The sequence below is a fragment of the Alnus glutinosa genome, chromosome 9, assembly GCF_958979055.1.
Source record: "Alnus glutinosa chromosome 9, dhAlnGlut1.1, whole genome shotgun sequence".
NCBI lineage: Eukaryota > Viridiplantae > Streptophyta > Magnoliopsida > Fagales > Betulaceae > Alnus > Alnus glutinosa.
In genome coordinates, this window is record NC_084894.1 from 25565355 (window position 1) to 25587988 (window position 22634).

The 22634-nt window shown below is 41.5% G+C and overlaps 1 pseudogene; it reads right to left on the reverse strand.

Annotated features, from left to right (window-relative positions):
* Positions 1 to 625: 625 nt before the first annotated feature.
* On the reverse strand, positions 626 to 22221 carry LOC133876915 (uncharacterized; annotated as a pseudogene).
* Between the last annotated feature and the right edge of the window lie 413 nt (positions 22222 to 22634).

Sequence of the window (22634 nt, forward strand, 5' to 3'; positions counted from 1 at the left end):
TAATGTCGCCGGAATCTGGCGACGGAACCCGGCCACCTTCGCTGAAATCCGGTCAGCCAGATTCCGGCGACCAATTTGGCCGGATTTAGCCAGAGAGGCCGATCCCGGCCAGCTCTGGCCAGAGAGGCCGGAATCCGGCTATCCCGAATTCCAACGAAACTGTCTGGATTCCGGCCTTTATCTCGAATTCTGGCTATATTAGCCAGAATCTTGTCGGTCAGTGACCGAATCTCGTCATCGATGATTTTTATATTATTTTATATTAATATTTATATGTTTTGAATAAAAATTAATTTTTATAGGTTAAAATTATTGAATGAAAATATGAAAAATATTTGTGATTTTCTGTACGCACCAAACACCGAAAAATGCTTTCGGCGAAAAATATTTTCCAGAAAAATGACTTCCTTGAAACCATTTTACGTCGAAACAAACGGAGCAAAAGAAAATCCTATTTTAATAAGGAGGCAGTGGCCCACGAGGGGGAGAGTGATGCAAATGGACGCAACAAAGATAGGAAAATAACATAAAATAAATATAAATGTTACGTTAATTTAGAGTTTCACCCAAATAACGAAGATAAACCAGTCAACCGGAGTCTCACTATTCCTCATCATCATCCACATTTCAAGGTATATATCACTAAATGATTACTCAATCACATATACAGCAATTAAACAAGTACAAATTTCTAACCCCTTGCACTGCCAGAATACTGAGTCTTTTTTCAATAGAAGATACATTCACTCCGCTACAAAAGGAGAACAACCGTCTAGTAGAATTTAGAACATGTGCGTGTTAACCTTCATAACATTTATGTGAAATGGATTCAGACCTCACAGTTTGCTGTGATGTTTACCAAACAATGAATGCCGACCTTCAGCAATAATCTCCCCCGTTGCTTTGTTTCTCACAAGGACGATTGTTCCAGAGTAACCTCCTCTTTGTACTAAAAAACCCTTGAGGTAATCAATAACTCTGTTGGGACAAATATAGATCTTCTCAGGAGTTGGGCCCAATCCGGGATGTGGGCCCTCTCTGATCCACCCGACCGGGCCCAAATATTGGAAAAATCATAATTTACCCGGGCCCATTGAGGCTCCTTGGGCCCAAGTCTGTTGCAACAGGCCTGAGTTGGCGATCCAAATGCTAGTTGGTATCCGCATCTGCAGGCGTCTCGGCAGTACCCGGAATCTAAGGGACACGACGCACGTCATGGAAGTCATGCGTCTCGGCAGTACCCGGAACCTAAGGGACACGATGCATGTCGTGGGACCCCATGATACCACCGAGATCTACGGAATCTGGAAGAGTTGTTTACATGGAGCCACGTCTCCTCCAACCGCCTCGTGCACAAATTGTGAAGCTAATGGAACTGCTCCATAACCTCTATAAATACAAGAATTGCTTCAGATGCTAAGGTACAGGCTAATCAGTCTCTTTGGCATTATTTTGCGCATTTATTCTCAGAACCATACACTTACTTAAGCATCGGAGCGGGGTTGTCGGAACCCCCCGACGCAGCTTTACTTTTCAGGTGAACCAGACACAACCGGGAGCAACTTAGTCCAAAATCTGACCGACACGTCACCTTCCGGAAACTGTCGCAACAGTTTGGCGCCGTCTGTGGGAACGACTTATATCGTTTTCCTAAAAAATTCCGTTATGGTGAATACTCGATCAGAAACCAACCGAGTGCCTCGGGATGACCGAAATGCCCGAGACGAAGGAAACTCCAACGATCCCCAATTCACTCTCCTGAATGAAAGAATGGAGCAGATGGCCAAAAGCATCGAGGATTTGGCCACTATGAATGCTGTCCTCTAGGCCCGGGTTCCAGAACTTCACCGAACTATTACTGACCCAGGAAATCGAGAGGAAGGCAGCCGGGTCGAAGGAACAGAGGAGCCGAACAAAGAAGAAGAAGTCCCAGGAAATCCACCACCTGTTCAACCCGAGGCAGCAAGGGCGGTACAAGGCATGATTGCCCGGTTGGAGCAAAGATGCAATGTTCTAACCGCAGCTATCCAACGGAACGATAAGGGAAAAGCTTCCCTGGTGGAAAACCTTTTACAGAAGACCACCTCCCCATTCACCGAGGAGGTGGCAAATATTTGCCTTCCTGAGAAGTTCAAAGTCCCAGAGATCCCGTTTTATACGGGACTTGAAGATCCTGTGGAGCACCTAGATAATTTCAGGGCCCACATGGATCTCCATCGAACACCCGAGATGGTTGCCTGCCGAGCCTTTCCTTTGACCCTCTCGGGCAATGCCCGTGACTGGTTCAGGAGCCTCCCGCCAAATTCCATTCGTCATTTCGAGGACCTCGGCAGGATGTTCCTGACGCAGTTCATGGCCGGCAGGGTCAGAAGAAAGCCGTCGGGATCCTTAATGTCATTGCACCAAGGACCCGAGGAATCCCTCAGAGATTTCTTTATGAGGTTCAACAAGGCTAGACTTGAAGCTGAGGCAGCAACAGATGATTTCATCTACGGAGCTCTCTTTCAGGGAATCCGAAAAGACGGAGCACTAATGGCTGATATAGCCAGGAAGCCCCCTCAGAATTTAGATGGCTTTATGAGTAAAGCTGAGAAGTACATTAACCAGGAAGAGACACTCCGAGCTCTGTTGGGACCCGAGACTACTCGCCCATCCACTTCCGGGAACCCAAAAAAGAAGAATCCTCGGAAGGAAGAACGGAAGCGGGTTCCGGAAGAAGAGGCCAGGCCGAAGCGGGATCAGGAGTCCCTAAGGGGTCACAACTGGACACCCCTCAATGCACCCATTATGGATGTTCTCCTGGAAATAAAGCGAGATCCGACATACCGGAAGCCCAAACCGGTGCTTGCAAATCCGCATTCACGATACGCCGACCAGTACTGTGTGTTTCATGACACCACCGGGCATCGTACGGAAGCCTGCATATCCTTGAGACTTCTGATTGAACGTTTCATAGAAAACGGAAAACTTGTCCGTTTCCTCGCAGATCAGAGAATTCAGCAGAATCCGGAGCACGGCAACCGCCACCATCAGAATCGGCTCCATTAGGATCAAAACAATCCCCGGGATGATCGGGGAAGAAATCAAGAAAGAGGAAGGGAACAAGAACGCAGGCCGGATCCTCGGGCTGCACGAGATAGAAGTAGGAGCCGAGCCAGACCCGAACGGCAGGAGAACCTTCTGGAAATACAGACGATTTCGGGGGGTTTCGGAGGAGGCGGAGAATCTAGCTCGGCGCGGAAGGCATACGCAAGACAGTTACGGGATTTCGAGGTATACTCGGTGCAGAAACCTCCAAAGTCCCAAAAACGAGACGCACAAGTGATCGGGTTCTCGGACGATGATTATGCAGGGGTATCACTCCCGCATACCGACGCTCTGGTACTGAGTCTGGCCATAGCCAACCACAAAATACACCGCGTCTTGGTTGACACAGGAAGCTCGGCTGACATCCTTTACAGGTCAGCCTTCGAGCGGATGAAGATCGATCGAAGTAAGGTGATCCCGGCGAGATATTCGCTTGTGGGATTTGCAGGAGAGAAAGTGCTCCCACTCGGGTCCATTGAGCTTCCGGTCACAGCAGGAATGTACCCGAGGCAGAGGACGGTGATGGTTCGGTTCTTAATAATCGACCGACCATCGGCCTACAACGCCATCCTCGGGAGAACAGCTCTCAACGAATTTAGGGCTGTGACCTCAACTCCTCACCTGAGCATGAAGTTCCCCACCGAAGAAGGCGTCGGTGTCGAAAAAGGAGACCAGAGGATGGCCCGAGAATGTTACAATACAAGTTTGAAGAAGCTCCCGGAAGCCGCGAGACTGGGAGAGAAGAAAAAAGATGAAGAAAAATAGCAATCACCGTTGGGGGAGCCGGTCGAGGAACTGGAAGAATTCGAGCTCGGTGACTCGAAGAAGAAAGTCCGTGTCGGCGCGCAGCTTCCCCTTGAAATGAAGGAAGCCCTGGTTGCATTCCTCAGAAAAAACAAAGATGTATTCGCATGGAGCCACGAGGACATGCCGGGAATACCCCCATCCGTAATAACCCACAAGCTAATGGTGGATCCAAGCTATCGACAGGTTAAACAACGAAGAAGGACTTTCGCACCGGAATGAAACCAGGCCATTGCCGAGGAAGTACACAAACTATTGCGGGCTGGGTTTATCCGAGAAGTAGACTACCCAGTGTGGTTGGCCAATGTGGTTTTAGTCAAGAAAGCCACCGGGAAGTGGAGAATGTGTGTTGACTTCACCGATCTCAACAAAGCGTGTCCCAAGGATAGTTTTCCATTACCTCGGATCGATCTTCTTGTAGACTCTACATCCGGTCATGAACTTTTAACATTCATGGATGCCTTCTCAGGGTACAACCAAATCCACATGGATGAAGCCGACCAAGAAAAAACGTCGTTCATTACCGACCGAGGTCTCTACTGTTACAAAATGATGCCGTTCGGTCTAAAGAACGCCGGGGCTACATACCAGAGGCTCGTCAATAAAATGTTCCGAAATCAAATCGGACGAAACGTGGAAGTCTATGTTGACGACATGCTTGTGAAGAGCACACAAGCTGCCGGCCATATAGCCGACCTGGGGGAAACTTTCAAAACACTAAGGAGTCATAAGATGAAGCTGAACCCGGCCAAATGTGCTTTCGGCGTATCCTCAGGAAAATTCTTAGGATTCATGGTTTCACAAAGAGGAATCGAGGCGAATCCCGAGAAGGTGAGTGCTGTCCTCAGCATGCAACCTCCCCGGACCACCAAGCAACTGCAACAGTTGACCGGGAGAATAGCAGCCCTTAACCGGTTCATCTCCCGATCCACCGACAAATGTCTCCCATTCTTCAAGATTTTGAGAAAAGCCTTCGTGTGGAGCAGTGAGTGCGAGGAAGCCTTCAAGAAGTTAAAAGAATATCTGACCAACCCGCCGCTGTTGAGCAGCCCCGAGGAAGGAGAAATCTTGTATCTTTATCTCGCAGTATCACCCTCGGCAGTCAGTTCAGCTTTGGTCCGAGAAGACTCAGGCATTCAGAAACCGGTTTATTTCACTAGTAAAGCCCTCCATGGAGCCGAGGAGAGGTACCCTCGGATTGAAAAATTGGCCTTCGCCTTAATAATCTCGGCCCGGAGATTGAGGCCATATTTCCAGGCACACGCTATACGAGTGTTAACCGAGCATCCGCTGAAGAAGATATTACAAAAACCGGATCTATCCGGGAGGTTGGTAAATTGGTCGGTAGAACTGGGGCAGTTTGACATAGAGTTCCACCCTCGTACTTCTATCAAGGGTCAGGCGCTAGCCGACTTCCTGCTAGAATTTAGCAATACGCCCGAAAGCGAAGAGCTGCCCGAGAAGGAAACATGGGTAGCATATGTAGATGGTTCTTCGGCCGACCAGAAGAGCGGAGTCGGTGTCACTTTAGCAAGCCCGGATGGAGAAACTTTTCAATATACGATCAAACTGGATTTTATGACACCAATAATGAAGCCGAGTATGAAGCACTTTTGTCCGGGCTTTCAATAGCTCGGGAAATGGGAGCAAGGAATGTGGAGATCAGAAGCGACTCTCAGTTGGTAGTCAGCCATGTGCAGGGATCGGCCGAGGCACAAGGTGAAAAGATGATTCAATATCTCGATAAGGTACGCAAATGCCAATCTAACTTCCACAGAACCGCCGTAACCAAAGTTCCTCGGGAAGAGAACGCCCGAGCCGATGCTCTTTCCAAAATGGGTTCCGGCACCGGGCCTGTCGTCAGAACGTCCACACGGGGGGTGGTGATACAGACCAAGCCTTCAATCCTTCCACAACTCGACATGATGGAAATTGAAGAAGAATCAGACGAACCCGAATGGGCTACTGATGTAATTCAGTACCTCCGCGACGGTTCCCTACCCGAGGAAAAGCTGCAAGCTCGGAAGGTAAAAATACATTCAGCCCGGTACGTGCTTATCGGAGGGGTGCTCTATCGAAGAGGATATACTGAGCCACTCTTGAAATGTCTTAAAAGTTCCGAGGCGGAATACATATTAAAGGAGATACACGAAGGAGTCTGCGGGAACCACTCTGGCTCTCGGATGTTGGCTCACAAAGCGATGAGAGCCGGATACTACTGGCCAACAATGGGCAAGGATTCAGTCGAAATCGTTCGAAAGTGCGACAAATGTCAGAGGTTCGCCCGGGTGATGAAGCAACCCCCTGAAAAACTAAGCCCAATCACCTCGCCGTGGCCATTCGCAAAATGGGGGGTCGACATAGTCGGGCCTATGCCTCCGGGAAAAGGTGGCCGGAAATTCCTTCTTGTCGCGGTAGACTACTTCACCAAGTGGGCCGAAGCCGAGGCACACGCCACTATCACTACCGCAAACGTAGTAAAATTTCTCTGGAATTCAATCATATGTCGATTCGGCATCCCACACGCTTTTGTTACCGACAACGGAAAACAGTTTGACTGTGGACCGTTTCGAAAATGGTGCGCCGAACTCCATATCAGAAATTATTACTCAACCCCGATATATCCATCGGCGAACGGACAAGTAGAAGCTACGAACAAGACTCTTCTCAGAACACTAAAGAAGAAGCTCGGTAAAAAGAAAGGAGCTTGGGCAGAATATGTACCCGAGGTACTTTGGGCCTACCGCACCACGACACGCACTCCCACAGGGGCTACTCCTTTCTCTTTAACTTACGGCTCAGAGGCAATCATCCCCGCCGAAGTCGGATCACCCAGCTTCCGAGTATCACACTATAATCCGGGACTCAACGACGAGGGAATCAAGCTCAATCTGGATTTACTACAAGAAAGAAGAGATGAAGCGCAGATAACATGGGCCGCGTACCAAGACCGAGCTGCCCGTTACTTCGACAAAAAAGTCCGCCCACGAAAGTTCCAACTCGGAGACTGGGTTCTGAGAAAGGTAAGCCCCATCACCAAAGATCCAATCGAGGGAAAGCTCGGAGCAAAATGGGAAGGCCCATATAGAGTTATACGATGCCACGACAAAGGGGCATACCATTTGATCGATACGACCGGCAAAGAATTACCAAGAGCCTGGAACGCCGAGCATCTGAAGAAATATTTTATGTGAATTGCTTATCTTGTGCTTACTATTGTTATCAAGCTGGCACCGACAATGTATATTTATTCTCAATTCAATTCGAAGCATGGAATCTCAGTTCAAATCAAACCAGTCCAGATCAAATCAAAGCGTCGCTCCCTCGGTTTGAAATACAATCGACCTGGAGCACACACCGGTCATTCCTCAATATTGACTAAAGTCATTAAGGAATGTCTCGGTTCAAATCAAACCAGACCAGATCAAATCAAAGCGTCGCTCCCTCGGTTTGAAATACAACCGACCCGGAGCACGCACCGGTCATTCCTCAATATTGACTAAAGTCATTAAGGAATGTCTCGGTTCAAATCAAACCAGACCAGATCAAATCAAAGCGTCGCTCCCTCGGTTTGAAATACAACCGACCCGGAGCACGCACCGGTCATTCCTCAATATTGACTAAAGTCATTAAGGAATGTCTCGGTTCAAATCAAACCAGAGCAAATCAAATGCAACTCGGTAGAGTAAGCAAAACAAAAGTTTATATGAACACATCAAAATATCAAAGTAAAGAAATTAATTCTATATCATAAACCAACCGGGTTACATTAGTTTTCATTCCAAAGTACAACCGGCCTAAAAGAAGAAAAAATATATTACATAAGTGGGCTCCCTGTCGAGTCCCCAGCATCGCCAGCCCCAAGTTCCTCGGTTTCTTCCCTACCAGGAGTGCATTCCGAGACAGAGGGTCCCGAGGTTAAGTCATCTCGATAAGGATTGGGAGCATCATCGGTCCAGTCCTCCACATCCGGGAAAAATTCCACTCCCAGAGTCTGTAGCTCCCTGGTTGCTGTCTCGGGTAATTCAAGGAACTCAGGAGTCACAGTCTCGGGATCAACCTTGAATACTTCCGGGTGAAGAAGCATGGTCCTTAATCTCTCAAAACCCCAGTTGGATCCTCGGCCCCAGCTAAGACCTCGAAGCCAAGGAACAAGGGCGAGTTGCTTCTTGAAACGCCGGGACTTGGCCTTATAATGATGGCCCTTCTTCCGAAGTCTCTTACACCGAGCATGAATCTCTTTCTGTTTCTCGGACAGAGAGTGCTTACCGGCCACCAGCGAGTCCTTCTCTCGCTCCAAGTCGGTCACCCGAGAAGATAGCGCCGTTTTGGCTTCGTTAGCCTCGGTCAGATTGCTCAATACTCTATCAAGAGTTTTCTCGCTTTCAAGTGCTTGAGCACGAGATGTATCCGCCAGCTTCCGGGCCTGAGCCAGATCCATGTCCCGAGCCTTTATTGTCTGATCTTTGGTCTCGATATCCTGCTTCAAGGTCTCTATCTCAGACTCCAAATCCTCGGTTCGGGACATCTCGAATTCTAGCTCTTGAACCCGGGACTGAAGTTCGGCTACCTTGGCCTCTAGAGCAGCCCGGCCCTCAGTACTACCCCGGTGGTCTCGCCACAATGCAACCGACCTCATAACGCACTAAAATAATAAAAATATGGGAGTTAAAAAAAAAAAAAAAAAAGGCGCAAAGTATGGGAAGATATGTTCAAAATCACAGGGCTAACCTGCAATTGGTTATGAAGCATCGCCTCTGCAAGTTCTCCAGGTAACACGGTCCCGGACGTCGAAAAGGACCCTTCCGGGATTAAGCCCATTAAAGTCTCTAAGGGGCAGGCCAGTAGGCCTTCCTTCAGAGAACCGATTAATGCTCCCTGACGGGAAGTCTCAGCTTCCATAAATCCCGGAGAAGGATTTCGAGTCTCCGGTTGGTCCTCACAAGTCTCGGGTCCAGAGGACTCCGCAACTTCAACCCGATCCAAACACTGTCCAGGCGGCACGGACGAGTTTATCTCCCTGGTCTCCAGATGACCCTCCGATTCCACCGCCACATGATCCCCAAATTCCGGTCCATCCGGGGGCTGTAAAAATGTTTCATGCTTCGCCTGTAAGTGATCCTCGGAGGCTAGACCAGCATCAGATTCCAAGCGAGTTTCTATCCTCTCAGCCGGAGACCGATCCAAAGTCTCGGATTCTTCAATCGGTTCTTCCCGGGTAGCTGGCAAAGTGGGCAATACAAAACGCGGCCGACCAAAAAGAAGCTCGGCTTCAGTGGACCGCGTAAGCGCATATTGTAAAGGATCCGAGGCAAATCGGGTCCTCTTCGTCGACTCGGATGCCACTTCTTTCCCTTTGCGTTTAGATGCATTCCGAACCTCAGAAGCATCTTGCTCCAACTCCTCAGGATCGTCCCCGATTTCTACTATATCGAGCGCATGAGCAACCACTGTCTCCTTACCAGACGCTTCCTCTGGATTTTCAACTTCAACAGTATTAATAACGGCTGATGAAGAGGTAGCCGGGATCATAGTCTCAGGAGCTCTAGTCAAGTCACTCCCGAGATCGGTAGCAGGAGCAGAGAAATTTGGGGTAGGGCCATCCCGAGGTACAATCGCCGTCCTCGGAACTTGGGTCGCCTTACTTACAGCCCTCGGAGGGAGGGTCGCCCTGCCAGTCTTCTTTTGTTTGACGACCCTCTTAGTCCCTGGAGCCGCCTTCAATGCCTTCGGTTGTGGAGTGCCGGCCGCTCCACCCTCGGATCTCTTCGGCTTTTGTTTTCCTTTCCGATCATACCAAACCTTCTCGGTAGGGATCTGATACCCAAGAACCTTCCGCATATTTTCGTCGGTGACTATGTTGTCATAGTCTATCTTCACATCGTTCCCCGGAGTCTGAGAGAACAACAGCATTGCGGCCACCCTTCTCTTACCGGTTGCATTCAAGACAGGAGCTTCCCGTAGGTCAACCTGGATAGGGTTCCAGACTCTTGATACTCTTTGATCAGACGGTAAGGGCACTACCGACTCCCAATCTCCTGAGACTCGGAAAAAGTCTGACCTCCAACCTCGGTTGTTGGAATAACTTTGAGAAAGGTATATAAAGATAGGGTTGTTCCTAACAGTAAACTCAACAACACCCTCCCTTTTATATGCCGCCCGGTAGATGTTGAAGAACTCCGGAATTGTCATCCGAGCCCCCAGCACTGTTCGCCACAGAATGAAAGAGGCGAAGAGATATCTCCACGCGTTCGGTGTAAGCTGGCTCGGGGATACCCCAAGAAATAGTACCAATTCCCGGGCGATGTCCGGTAAAGGAAATCGCAGCCCCGCTAAAAGCATTTTCTCGTAAATAACGAGATCGCCCCCACGAATCTCCCGGGTAACAGGATTTTGGAAATGTAACAGAACCGAGGGGGGAATATCATAATTGTTCCGGAGGCGAAATTCATCCCCGGTACCAACCTTTGAGACTCCTCGGCGGTCGAGAGGCACGAGGGGCATCTGACGTTCCCCTTGCTCGGGCACCACCTCGTCCTCGGATAGTAATTCCTCTTCCTCAGACTCCGAGACGACCACTGCTGGGAGTTCCCTTGCTTCAGACATGGTGCAGAAAGACAAGTTTAGGATGAACTTCCAAGATAGAAATACGAGTTCAAAGGAAAGGAGGAAGAAAAGTTCAAAACAAGAATGAGAGATACTGAGAGATGCATATGGGAAGGGTATTTATACTCCAGTGCAACCGGGATTAGCCGGTCATGAACAACCGGGAGTCAGAGAGACATAAGTGAGTCTCATCCCTCCAAACCGGCAGTCGAACCGTCGCCGGTCACACATCTGACAACCACAGTGCCCCTCGAAAGGCGAACCGACGTCAAATCACATTTATGTGCTGCTGACACACGTCGACAGGACTACAGCTTGACCGGTTGCAGTCCACCGGAAGACGAACGGTCTCGTCCAAGTTACTTCTTCCAAAAACTGGAAGCCCAAAAGCCCCGGTGGTCTGTGTCCAGTGAGACAAGACACGCCTCGAAAAATGAACCGGCGTCCAGTCGTATTTGACACGTGGCTCACGGATTTCAAGGAAATTCAAAAGTTTGAAAATTTGGATTTACGAGGTGAAAGGAAAAAGCAGGAATTCCGTAAAAAGAAAATGGCGTACGAAGGTTCTCGGGCGGATAAGGTATGGACAAGTCAAAGCAACCGACAAAACAATACTTCCAAGATGGATACGGAGAAGGGTCATTAATCGCTCTCGGTATTATACGCCCGACCCAAAACTCAAGATACATCACAGTAAAGATCGATCAATTATTCCTAAATTCTCTCAAGTATAAAATTTACCTAAGAGAATTGGGGGGTAACTGTTGGGACAAATATAGATCTTCTCGGGAGTTGGGCCCAATCCGGGATGTGGGCCCTCTCTGATCCACCCGACCGGGCCCAAATATTGGAAAAAGCATAATTTACCCGGGCCCATTGAAGCTCCTTAGGCCCAAGTCTGTTGCAACAGGCCTGAGTTGGCGATCCAAATGCTAGTTGGTATCCGCATCTGCAAGCGTCTCGGCAGTACCCGGAATCTAAGGGACACGACGCACGTCATGGAAGTCATGCGTCTCGGCAGTACCCGGAACCTAAGGGACACGATGCATGTCGTGGGACCCCATGATACCACCGAGATCTACGGAATCTAGAAGAGTTGTTTACATGGAGCCACGTCTCCTCCAACCGCCTCGTGCACAAATTGTGAAGCTAATGGAACTGCTCCATAACCTCTATAAATACAAGAACTGCTTCAGATGCTAAGGTACAGGCTAATCAGTCTCTTTGGCATTATTTTGCGCATTTATTCTCAGAACCATACACTTACTTAAGCATCGGAGCGGGGTTGTCGGAACCCCATGACGCAGCTTTACTTTTCAGGTGAACCAGACACAACCGGGAGCAACTTAGTCCAAAATCTGACCGACACGTCACCTTCCGGAAACTGTCGCAACAAACTCATCCTGCAATTTGCCATCCTGGGAGATCAGATGTTGTGGCAAAAAGATGCAAAAGCAAATCTCAAGCTACAGGCTACGAAAAATGTAAATAAAATATGAAACTAAAACCCTTCTTGCTTTACCCCTTCTTTAACATGAAAATAAAACACTAGAGACGCTAATATGATTGCCAAATTACTAAATCGATCACATTCACGACACTATCTGAGGAAGCAATCATTTAGTAATAAAAAATTATTGATGTGATATAAAGTTAGAATGTTTTGAAGTTGATTGCTTTTAAGAAAAGTGAAGAGGGAGAGAAAGATTTTTCTCTCACTTGCCAAACAAGGAACAATCTTTACCAAACACCTAGTATGTGGTTAATGACTAATTGGGCACTTAGTTCAATAACTCGCATTAAAGGTCAAAAACAAGCTTGGATATGTTTGGCAAGTTCCGGCAAATTCTCTTCCATTATTTTCACTTCTCCTAAAAACAATCGACTTCAAATCATTCAAACTGTTTTCACTTTTTATATTACATCAATAATTTTTTATTACTATTCAAATGAAAAAAAATCTACTACAATACAATTTTTTTTTTTTTTTTTCACTTTTCCATACAAATTCTTTCTACTTTATATCATATCAATAATTTTTTACTACTACTAAAAAAAAAAAAAATCAATTCAACAATCTTTACCAAACACTACCTTTAATAGCTTGGTGACAAATACATTGTTCAATCTAATTATAAGACTTCCAAAGCAACTAAGATGTTTTCAAACAATAAAGCTAGCTTACATGAACCCTTGCAGTCGAAATAAAAGAGATTGACATGTCCACTGAAACATTCATCGGGAGACCCTCAACATGGACTACAGCACCACCGACTTGATCAATAACGTTTGCAATTGCACCTGAAGCCAACTTCCCATTGCTATCCTGCAATTACGTATCCCAAAAGAACTGCATTTTTAATTGCTCCAAATCACTGGGGAAACAGAATCAGATAGAGAAGCAGAATTTACAGCCCTCTCAGTAAAAATTGCGCCCAAAATAAGTTCAAATTATTAAATCAATACAGATGCTAAACCAAAAAGAATTGAAGAGATAAAGACTTGGGGAAGTGATCTTTTTTTCTTTTTCTGTTTTTAACAAGATAGCATGTGCTACCATATATTGTTGAAAGTGCGCAAAGGTGAATACAAGGATAAAGGTACAAGACCCCCCTAAACCTGAAGTCAGAAAACAAGTCTGTGTTAGAAATAATCAACATATTATTTAATCTAACATGCGCAGCGGAAAACGAATAAACAGGATTCAGGCTTACCTCTAGCCATGTTTGCTCAAGCGTCTCCACGATCCATCTGAAGAACAAGAAAGATTATTTGAGGGATCTTCTAACCTATGCCTATTGCTTGATGGTTGTACTGATGGTGTACACAGGCACTCTATTTATAGGCTAGGTTAGGGACCCTCAAAATGGTAAACACTGTATTTGTTTCCTTCCATCAAGGAAACAATATCGTTAATTGATTTTAAAATCAATTAACCGATTCCATATTTACGGTAATCTAAATTAATAGAAATAACCATAATACCGATTCCATATTTACGGTAATCTAAATTAATGGAAATATCCATAATGCCGTATATGTTTATTGAAAAAATAATAAACATAGTAAATACCGTAAATGTGATATAAAGGCCACAACCAAAAAGGAATAATATATTACATTCTCCCACTTGGACTTTATAACACATGACCATATGGTATTAGGTTCTTTAGTTTTGGCCAATCTTTTATGGAATCCTCCAACTCAGTTAAGAAATGTTTCACACGAATCATGGCGGTAAAACCATTATAAAATTAGGTCGTCCCTTCCATGTATCACGATGTAAAACACTCCTTACATGAGTACCTTATGGATAATCAAGCTTTATGAATGAACTTCCTATAAGTCATTCGGGTCCAACTTTATTTATCCTCATGGATAAAATAACAAATGTGCACAAAAAATCTTTATTACAATAACTTTATGTCTATAGACCAAAAAGAGACAAACCAAGCGAAAATGAATTAATGAGTCTCATATATTCCGCATGACTTTATTCTTTCTTTACCGGTAAACTTTAAGTCATGGGATCCGCAATCATTAATTCAGTACTTATATGCTCAATAGACCCTTTATGTCTCTTAATGTTATCTCTCGTACTGAGATATTTAATGTCGATTTACTTCTGCTCCTACTCTTTATTCTTATAAAAGAAGATTATAGTAGAATTACCGCAGAGTATCTTTATGGTCTAACTGTAAAATCGACAATATTGAGACTTTCAATAAAATGTCTCATCCATCATGCCTGTGTACTAAATTCATAGCACGCTAGACTTTTAGCTTTCTTGGTAGACGTAGCTACTATAGTCTGCAAACTGCATCTCTAGGATATATCCTTCAATAAAAAGATATATACCTTAGAGTAGACTTTCTACTATCTACACAATCATCAAACTCAAATATGAACAACTAACCACCTTCAAATGGAAAGTGTATCCTTAGGTTAAGTTGTTCTTCTTGGTTCCTTGCATATACTGCAAGGCTTTATTTGCAGCACTTTATTAACTCAATATACTTATTGTCAGTCATATGGTTATGTATAATGCAGACCCTTAAAACTTTTCATCTGCCCTTATTCCAATACCTTTTGGGACATTAATCTGTATTTAATTAGTCCCTCTTAATTGCTACTGAAGGTGCAAATCCTTCATTCTAAATTTTTTCCAAAACTTTTTTCAATGTAGGCCTTCCGAGACAATGTTAATATTCTTTATGTCTTTGTGAATCTCTATGTCAAAAGACATAAGAGGTTTCACCCAAATCCTTCATTTCAAAGTTTTGTGAACTTTATGTAGCAAACCTAAATCACCACTTGCAAATATAGGACTAGAAAGATTACTGTACTCCCACTGACCTTAAGGTATATATACTAATCAACAAGGTTTTCTATAAACAATAACCTTGTAAAAGTTATCTTACCATTGAGAGATCTATCACAGCCCATAAATAGAATTCTTTAATTTGCAAGCTTTCTGACTGTTATTTATAAAACCTTTTGATTGTTTCATGTAAACCTCGTCCTTAAGATCCCTATTCAGAAAAGTTGTTTTCGCATCCACTTGATGTAGCTCTGGATCAAAAATAAGCTACTAATGCTATGATCATCTTGATGAACCATCCTTAGACACTGGAGAGAATGTTTCACGATAATCAATGCCTTCCTTATGAGTAAAACCATTGGCTACGAGTCTAGCTCGACCCTTCAGCCATGGACTTAACTCTCACTTCATGGCACTGAATCTCAATGAGGAGTTTTCTCCATTCATAGCATGTGAAAACAAATTTGGATCATCTTTATGTCCAACGTCAACATCAGACTCTGGGAGATATACAACATAATCACTAAGAATTGTTAATCTACTTATTCTATAAGATTTTCTTAATTCTACTTCCTCTGCATTTTGCAATGGGAGAATAGATTTTGAACCTGTTCTGTATGAGTTGGTTGTTCTAGAAGTGATTGTGGCTCAGGATAATCAATCTGATTTTCCTGAATACAATCAATCATCCTCTATGAGGAGGAGATTTGGCCAACTCTAGTACTTCCTCAAATTTCAATTTATGTGAATGAGCACTCCCACTAGGTTCCGTATCCTCTAGAAATTTTACAATCAACAACTCTAGGCTTATATGAAGGATAATAAAACATTAAAACTCTTTAAAGTTTACTAGATAGCTTATAAAAGATCCGCTGATTGTCCTTGAATCTAATTTCCTTAGGCGAGGATTATAAATCCTCTCTTTAGCAAGGCAACCCCATATGTGTAAATAATTTAAACTAAGCTTCCATCTATTTCATACTTTAAAAGGTGTCTTATGGACAACCTTAGATGGAATACTGTTTAACATATACACAATGGTCTTCAAAGCTTTACTCTATAAGGGTAATAGCAGATTAGTATTACTAATCATTTCCCTTTGTGTGTACCTACCTTAATACTCTATGCCTATATTAGATCCTATGATCTTCATATTGTTTCTCTTCTTCTTCCTTATAGATATTGAAAGCATTCAATACCCCAGCTTTAATATTTAGAAGATAGACATACATAAACTTTATATGGTCATCACTGAAAGAGATAAAAATATCTCTGACCATTTAGGCAATGAGTATGGAAAGGTTAACATATTTCAATGTACATGATCTCAAGAATTTTAAAAGGCTCTATTTGGCACCTCTAATGGTCTTGTTGGTATGCTTTCCCTTATGAAATCCACACAAGTACCAAAGTCAGTAAATCACCGACTTTTATTTTCTGTATGGAGATATATTTCAATCTCCAAAGCCATAACAAGAGCATTTTTAAATTCTTAAAGACTCTACTTTACGTCAACATCACTATGCAGAAATAAACAAATAATTTTGTTTCAAAAATTGGGACGTAGGTCAATTTTAAATAGACTTTAAATAAACCCCAACCAATATTCCACCAAAAAATAAGAAAAATTTCAAGTTTAAAATAAAATTGAAATTTTTAATAAGCCAAACTAGAAAATAGATTTCAAAAAGATTATGGAATATAAATCATTTTTTGAGGTCAAAATTATAACTGAATTTTAAAATTAACCTATAGATCCCAACAAGCTCAAATTATAAACACGTGTTATCCATTTTAAAAAGGACTCTGCATTTGTGTTGACAATGTGGATTGTTAAACCATAATCAATCCACAATATATTTGATTGAGTCACTAAAAGAGATTCACGACATACTAGATATGGAGATTATCTTTATTTTAAGTCATTTTTTATACTTCATGCAATCTTTCTTTATATGCCCTTAATTTTCCTTATTTCATGAGAAATATGTATCTTGATTGCCATAATACTTTATTGGCACCTTATTCTCATGCTTTAAGTGTTGGACATGATTGCATTTATTGGTCCTTCCTTTGACATGAATAATCATGTGAACACTTTATAAATTCTCTCATATCCTTGAACACACATGGTTAGAAGTTTATTTACTAACCATTTATCCTTACGTGTGTTACAAGATAAAATTCTACACTTAGAAGAGAGAATTCAAAAATTGAAATAGACCAACAATGACTCAAAAATCTCAATCTTTAGGGACTTAAGCTAATCTATAATATCCTTCATTCCCATAATGGGATTATAAACACTTCAGAAACTGTAAAAGGTTTGTCTTTAAAGCTTTTTCTATTAGGGTGCTGGCCAAGTTTTGTTTGAACTTACTAAATGTTCATAAACAACCTTTATAAAACTTTGGCTCTAAAACATTCAGGAATAAATCCCTGATGACTTTAGTGACATGAGATTTCATGAACATCTAACTTAAGTGATTAAATCACTCCCACCGTTCATGCTTAATAATCTCACGTGGCGTACTTAATTCCGCGGGAGTAGGTGGTTTGTCCACACGGAGTACCAAAATTTTTAACACCCCAAATGAAAAAGCATATCAATCATTTTTCCAGTTAGAAAAATATTATCATAATGTATTGGAATATAAAACCACCAAAAGGTAGAGTAACAGGAATAGCTGCAATAACCCAAAATTAAAATAAATACTTTAATGCTATGAAGTAACTTTATTTTAAATTAGCCAATGCCAATTTAAATAGTAAATTTCAACCTACCTTTGGGCAAAGGTTGCATCACGCATGAAATTTACTCTTTATTGATAAGACTAATAAATTTAAATATTAATAAATAAAATTCTTCGTACCTTTGGGCAACCGAAAGAAATTTTACTTTTAATACTAAATTTGTTATCTCATTCTAATTAAGTCATAAAAATAAAAACTTCCCTTTGGGGATAGGAAATTAAATTTATGAGTTAATTACAATACGATGTTAATTTTTCTATATGAAGTTCATGTGTACGATCCTTATGCAATTATTACAAAATTATGATGCTTTGGCTCTCCCAAAATCATAATAATCACGCTGTAATTCATGAACATCTAATAAATCTTTATGAGGTTCATGCGTGTGATCCTGATGTAATTATCATACAAAAATGGGATGCTTTGGCTCTCCCATAATTATTATGATAATTACGTGTGTGTAATCTTGATGCAATTGTCATTCAAAATTGGGATGCTGTGGCTCTCCCAAAATTATCATGATAATTGCTACTTCATTAACATCTAACAACTTTATAGATGCCCCCTTAATGGCCTTAGGAATATAACAAACCAATACTTAAATGGGGTAAACAGCATTTTCCAAGGTGCAAGCAGATGAGCTCCCAGGAAAGTGAGGGGGGTCACACCGGACACACTTAAATCCCAAGACTTTCCTTGCCAGAACTTTCCCCGACATTGCATTCTTAGATATTACTGTAAACACACTAGTATATATGGTATTGTTAATTATTCTTAGGTCTAGGCATCAAACAATTTATATTTAAACAATATAAATTTAAAATATATATTCCTCAATTCATGTATTAAATAAACAATAATTTTAATACACAGTACTGTAAATAATAAAGGGAATAAAACTTTAATATGAGGACATAATAAAACACATGGCCTAATGGTTTAGTAAGTGGCCAAGGCTCTTTACACCTGGTGAACCCAGGTTCTAAACACCATAAGGCCTAAATTCCCCTTTTAAAAAGAACTTGATGGGTTACTGAAAATGGTTGCTGTATTGGGCTGACCCAATTGGGTTAACCCACTTAATTTGGGTTGGGTATCTGTATTGGGCTACTATATTGGGTTGGGCTTTTGGGTCACAAGACTCCAAATGGGCTACTGTATTTGGCAATTAGGTCAACCCACTTAATCGGGTCAGGCCTCTGGGTCTATGTATAGTGCTGGCCCAAACTAGGTCAGCCCACTTAAATGGCCCAAAACTGCATGGGTTTTAAAAAACCCTACCCGAAAATATATCAAACCCAAAAACTTTAATGGGTCGAAACCCTACCCAGTCACCAACCAACCCGACCCGTAATGTTCCAGATGGGTTGAAAACCCAAAAAATGGAACCCTAGCCGCCACCCCTTTATGAAAATACCCATATCAAGATTACAACAACTCAAAATTAGGCAGTATATCACAATACACAGAATAGTGATAAAACAAAAAATAGTTATATCAAATTTATGGGTTTTCACAAACAGTACGTGAACAACAAATATTCACAAAATAATCGCTAATGCGTTTCTATCATGTCACAAAAGACGAAATATTGCTCAAACAATATTGACAAACAGAAGTGAACAATACCAAATAGAATATACTTGATTCAATATTGATAACCAATAAAAAATACTTGATTCAATATTGATAACGCATAGTAAAATTATATGCTGAGCAAAATAGCACAGAGGCTGGCTCTGATATCACATGTTAGAAATAATCAACATATTATTTAATCTAACATGCGCAGCGGAAAACGAATAAACAGGATTCAGGCTTACCTCTAGCCATGTTTGCTCAAGCGTCTCCACGATCCATCTGAAGAACAAGAAAGATTATTTGAGGGATCTTCTAACCTATGCCTATTGCTTGATGGCTGTACTGATGGTGTACACAGGCACTCTATTTATAGGCTAGGTTAGGGACCCTCAAAATGGTAAACACCGTATTTGTTTCCTTCCATCAGGGAAACAATATCGTTAATTGATTTTAAAATCAATTAACCGATTCCATATTTACGGTAATCTAAATTAATAGAAATAACCATAATACCGATTCCATATTTACGGTAATCTAAATTAATGGAAATATCCATAATGCCGTATATGTTTATTGAAAAAATAATAAACATAGTAAATACCGTAAATGTGATATAAAGGCCACAACAAAAAAGGAATAATATATTACAGTCTGGGTTAAAGCAGTTGCCTAAATACAATACATAAATATTACAAGAACATCAATTAAAGCCACTCTTTACAGTTAAGCCCGTATTAAACAAGATAAGAGGGCTGGTTTAGTCTACCACATACACCAAATAAGCTCATGAAACATTTGTACATTACAAGTAGACACACTATGATCCATAGTAAACACATAGGAATATACAAAGCACAAAAAATCCAACAACAACCAGCTCCAGGAAAGTCGTCATTGGAGTCAGCATGTGTAAAGCACGTGCCTACATCGGGATCCCTCCTTGTAGCAGACAACCTTTTGCAGTCCAAATCATCATCACCTGAGACCGGAAAAGTGGTACATGACCCTCACCCGTAGGACCAGGAAGGAAGCTCCTCGGCACGTGTTGGCCACGCACCAAACAGGGGAGAAACACACGGCCATGGCTTGTGACTACCGGACTGAAGGAGGCCCGCGACCACCACAGGGAGGCGCGTGTCGCATAAATTCGTGTCAAAACGCATAGATCTAGCACCAAATAAAAAACCACACTGTTAAAGCACAGCAAGGAACGCCTCGCCGGAGACATACCACGAGCAGTCAAAAACCCACAAAACCAGTAGCCTGAAACTCCTTCTGTTGGAAAAGAAAAAAGAAAAAAAAAAAAAAAGAAAAAAAAACACAAAAGCTCCATAGCTTGAAGCTAGGAGAATCAAAGCCTCCACCAAATCAGACGGGGAGGAGCAAAACCTCTACAGCCTTAAGGGCTGGGAGTGAAAGTTAAACCCCCCTGGAAGCAATCTAGGAAGGGAACAAAAACAACCATCCTAATCCTTTCAAGGCTAGGGGGAGGCGTGAAGCTTCTCCCCCGGCAACCAAACACCACGGAGGGGCTCTCTCTCTAAGAAGGCTCTCAAGAGTTTCTCTCTCTAAAAGGCTCTCTCAAAGATCTTGATATAAGATCTTAGGCAACACTTCAATTCAAAAGCTTAATCCTTCTGGTTCCATCCAATTATATCATATCAACCACTCACTCTTGTAATTCATTCCTCCACATGGGACTTTAATCAATCACATTCACATGTATACTCTAACAAAATGTCTTATCAGCCTGTGAAGCAGTTTTTAAGAGTTTCAACAATCTTAGCAGCATTTATTTCATTACATTTTTCATTGAAACATAATTAAGCAGACAATAAAAATATTTGATATAAAAGCGCTTAAATCATAGTTGCAAACACCTAGACTGTGAGTTATAAATCCCAAAATAAAGCTCTAATGATCCAGGCAAAAGACATATATAAACTACCGAATTTTATTATATCAACGCCACTCAATGTGAGATTTTAATCGTTAAATCATAAATTATTTCAAAAGTTTTAAGCAGATAAAAAATGGTTGATTTAATTATTTAATCAAGAGAACAGTACACATAACCTTATCAAACTACTACATCATTGTCAATGTACTCCTCAGACTACCAATTGTGTTAATGTCCCACCCTAAACTATCAAAAAATGTCAATGTCCCCCTAATGATAAAAATACCATTTACAAAATTATTAAAATAAAATAAAAACTTAAAAAAATTATTAAAAAAATATAAAATAACAAAAATTTATAATAAAAAAGATTAAAACTGTTTTTTTTCTTTTTCGATTGTTTTTTTTTTTTTAAAAAAAAAAAAAATAATTTTCTGTTTTTTTTTTTTTTTTTAAAAAAAAATTGTTCTTTTTCGTTTTTTAATTTAATAAAAAAAAAGGTTTTTTTTTTCTTTTTTTTTTTTAAAAAAATGTTTTTATAATTTTCAGTTATTTTTTCGTTTTCTTTTTTTTTTTTAAAAAAAAAAAAAAAAAATCGTTCTTTTTCGTTTTTTATTTAATTTGTTTTTTAAAAAAAAATAATTTTTTTAGTTTTTTTTTATTTTAGTTTTTTTTTTTAAAAAAAAAAAATTATAATGACATTTTTGTCTTACTAAAAAAAAATTAAGATTATTTTTGTCTTTTTATTGGTATTAGTGGGGAATTGACATTAATTAAAATTTTAACGTGTATACCACAATAAAATGCTTATCCGTTTGTGAAAGCAAATTTTCAAAGTTTCAGCAACTTTAGCGGCATTTGTTTCAAGTTATAGATCATTAGATCTTGTCATAATGCTCCCATAATCCAATCAAAAACTAAATACATAATATGAGAAACTCGTTCAGCGAATTAGTGAGGGGATCGGATATCTTACGATGAGGCGAGGAGGGACCTTGAAACTACAGGCAACGAAGCCTGGTTCCACTCGGTCGACTCGGATGCCTCTGAGGCCAAACTCCTCGTAGAAACTTGGTTCCACCCCAGCTCAGTGAGGATGGACAGTGAGTCGCGACACGCTCTCCGATTCCTCTCCGGTCAATCCTAGAAATTCTTTGGCCTTGTCCATTTTTTTTTGGGTTTCTCCTCTCAGTTCTCTCTCAAATCCGTTCTCGTATACTTTTAGAAAGCAGAGACTGTAAGTGCCGGATGAGGATTTCACTTCGGCCCCACGAAAACGAAATCGAGACTGTGAAAATGTTTGGGACTCTTATAGCAGTATAGCACGAGCAACGGTTTCCTTTCAACTTTTTCTCAATTGAAGAAGTTAAACTACTTTTTTTTTTTTTGTTCTTTAGTTAAATGTACTTTCCAATAGTTTTTTATTTATTTATTATTTCTTATTTAATGAGTTTTTCCTATGTGTAAAGAAGGAAATAAGATTTAAGGAAGTTGCTAATAATGTTTTTATATATCTCTTATTCATGACGTGAGAGTTTGGTCATGTCTCTGGTATAAAATTATATAACCTAATTTTAATAT